Source organism: Rutidosis leptorrhynchoides, chromosome 6 (genome assembly GCF_046630445.1).
Source record: "Rutidosis leptorrhynchoides isolate AG116_Rl617_1_P2 chromosome 6, CSIRO_AGI_Rlap_v1, whole genome shotgun sequence".
Lineage (NCBI taxonomy): Eukaryota > Viridiplantae > Streptophyta > Magnoliopsida > Asterales > Asteraceae > Rutidosis > Rutidosis leptorrhynchoides.
The window spans coordinates 7827249-7830920 of record NC_092338.1 but is presented as its reverse complement, the minus strand read 5'-3'; positions in this window follow the sequence as shown (position 1 = coordinate 7830920).

Here is a 3672-nt window from a genome sequence, read left to right as displayed (position 1 = left end):
GTATGTCATCAATGAAAACAATGACAAACTTGTCAAGGTATGGTCAACACACTCGGTTCATAAGGTCCATGAACACAGCTGGTGCATTAGTTAAACCAAACGGCATGACCATAAACTTGTAATGACCGTAACGTGTTCTGAAAGCAGTCTTTGGAATATCATCTTCTTTCACCCGCATTTGATGATACCCGGAACGTAAGTCAATCTTTGAATAAACAGACGAGCCTTGTAGTTGATCAAATAAGTCGTCAATTCTCGGTAGTGGGTAGCGGTTCTTGATGGTAAGTTTGTTCAACTCTCGGTAGTCAATACACAACCTGAATGTACCATCTTTCTTCTTGACAAACAAAACAGGAGCTCCCCACGGTGATGTGCTTGGTCGAATGAAACCACGCTCTAAAAGTTCTTGTAATTGGCTTTGCAGTTCTTTCATCTCGCTGGGTGTGAGTCTGTAAGGAGCACGAGCTATTGGTGCAGCTCCTGGTACAAGATCTATTTGAAATTCAACGGATCGATGTGGGGGTAATCCCGGTAATTCTTTCGGAAATACATCGGGAAATTCTTTTGCAATGGGAACATCATTGATGCTCTTTTCTTCAGTTTGTACTTTCTCGACGTGTGTTAGAACAGCATAGCAACCTTTTCTTATTAGTTTTTGTGCCTTCAAATTACTAATAAGATGTAGCTTCGTGTTGCCCTTTTCTCCGTACACCATTAAGGGTTTTCCTTTTTCTCGTATAATGCGAATTGCATTTTTGTAACAAACGATCTCTGCTTTCACTTCTTTCAACCAGTCCATACCGATTATCACATCAAAACTCCCTAACTCTACTGGTATCAAATCAATCTTAAATGTTTCGCTAACCAGTTTAATTTCTCGATTCCGACATATATTATCTGCTGAAATTAATTTACCATTTGCTAATTCGAGTAAAAATTTACTATCCAAAGGCATCAATGGACAACTTAATTTAGCACAAAAATCTCTACTCATATAGCTTCTATCCGCACCCGAATCAAATAAAACGTAAGAAGATTTATTGTCAATAAGAAACGTACCCGTAACAAGCTCCGGGTCTTCCTGCGCCTCTGCCGCATTAATATTGAAAACTCTTCCGCGGCCTTGTCCATTCGTGTTCTCCTAGTTCAGGCAATTTCTAATAATGTGGCCCGGTTTTCCACATTTATAACAAACTACATTGGCATAACTTGCCCCGACACTACTTGCTCCGCCATTACTCGTTCCGACACCATTTGTTCCTTTCGTTCTATTAACCCCTGGTCCGTAGACCTCACACTTCACCGCGCTATGACCATTTCTTTTACACTTGTTGCAAAATTTGGTGCAGAACCCCGAGTGATACTTTTCACACCTTTGGCATAGCTGCTTCTGATTGTTGTTGTTGTTGCGGTTATTATTGTTGTTGGGATGATTGTTGTAGTTACTGTTGTTGTTGTTGTTGTTGTTGTTGTTGTTGTTATTGTTGTTGTTGTTGTTGGGCCGTTTGTTGTAGTTGCGATTGATGTTGCGATTGTTGGGATAATTGTTGCAATTATTGTTGTAATTGCTGTTGTTGTTGTATTGGTGATTCTTATCACCGTTTTCCTCCCACTTTCTTTTGACTTGCTTCACATTGGCTTCTTCAGCAGTCTGTTCTTTAATTCTTTCTTCAATCTGGTTCACTAGTTTGTGAGCCATTCTACATGCCTGTTGTATGGAGGCGGGCTCATGTGAACTTATATCTTCTTGGATTCTTTCAGGTAATCCTTTCACAAACGCGTCGATCTTCTCTTCCTCATCTTCGAATGCTCCCGGACACAATAGGCACAATTCTGTGAATCGTCTTTCGTACGTGGTAATATCAAATCCTTGGGTTCGTAACCCTCTAAGTTCTGTCTTGAGCTTATTGACCTCGGTTCTGGGACGGTACTTCTCGTTCATCAAGTGCTTGAATGCTGACCACGGTAGTGCGTACGCATCGTCTTGTCCCACTTGCTCTAGATAGGTATTCCACCATCTTAACGCAGAACCTGTGAAGGTATGCGTAGCGTACTTCACTTTGTCCTCTTCAGTACACTTACTTATGGCAAACACCGATTCGACCTTCTCGGTCCACCGTTTCAATCCGATCGGTCCTTCGGTTCCATCAAATTCCAAAGGTTTGCAGGCAGTGAATTCTTTGTAGGTGCATCCTACACGACTTCCTGTACTGCTAGATCCAAGGTTATTGTTGGTATGTAGCGCAGCCTGTACTGCGGCTATGTTTGAAGCTAGAAAAGTACGGAATTCCTCTTCATTCATATTCACGGTGTGTCGAGTAGTCGGTGCCATTTCCTTCAAAATAGTCAAATGAAACAAGTTAATCATACAGAATATTAAGAGTAGTTAATAGTATTTCGTAGCATAATATGAACTCATTTATAAAAGCTTTTTCTTCATATTAGCGTTTTATAAGTTTAAATTCGGGTAGTACCTACCCGTTAAGTTCATACTTAGTAGCTAATATACAATTCAACTACTACAATTCTATATGAAAAACTGATTATAATAATATTTCGCGTTCAAACTTTTACACAATATTTTACAAACTTACAATACCGCTTATTTTACATATATCATGAAATATAGCACACAATAAATTTGATACAAGATGGTTGTGAAGATAATTCTAGCTAGTACACAACTCGTTCAGCAAAGGCAATAAAGACACGTAATTCATACGTCCAGAAACAAGTCATGCATTCTGGTTTTACTAGGATTACTTCCCATCCTTGGTCTTGTGGAACATAACCGTTATGGCCGTTGATAAGACAGCGTGTTGTAACGTCGTCAAAGGGACGAGGGTTACGTAATGTCTAACAATCCCGTAACAATCTAAAAACCTTATTTCTTACCCCAATTACCGACTCCGTCACTTGTTGGAACGTTTTGTTTAATAGTTGTAGCCCGATGTTCTTGTTCTCACTTTGGTGAGAAGCGAACATTACTAATCCGTAAGCATAACATGCTTCTTTATGTTGCATGTTAGCCGATTTTTCTAAATCACGAAGTCCAATATTCGGATATATTGAGTCAAAATAATTTCTTGACCCATTGCGTAAAATAGCATTTGGATTCCCCGCAATATATGCGTCAAAGTAAACACATCGTAACTTATGGATTTCCCAATGTGATATCCCCCATCTTTCGAACGAAAGCCTTTTATAAACCAAGGCATTCTTGGAACGTTCTTCGAATGTCTTACAAACTGATCTCGCCTTAAATAGTTGTGCCGAAGAATTCTGACCGACTCTAGACAAGATTTCATCAATCATGTCTCCGGGTAGGTCTCTTAAAATATTGGGTTGTCTATCCATTTTGTGTTTTTATACTGTAAAATAGACAAGAGTTAGATTCATAAAAAAAATACTTATTAATACAATCAATTTTTACATATATCTTAAAGCATAAGCACACTATATTACATATATTACACCACACGAATACAACTATCTTATTCCGACTCGCTTGTTTCTTCTTCTTCGGTTTTGGTTCATTTTGCCAAGTTTCTAGGGATATATGATGTTCCCCTAATACGAGCCGTCGTTTTCCACATTGGTTTAGAAAAACCTGGTGGTTTAGAGGTTCCCGGGTCATTGTTACAACTTAAGGACTTCGGGGGTTGACGATAC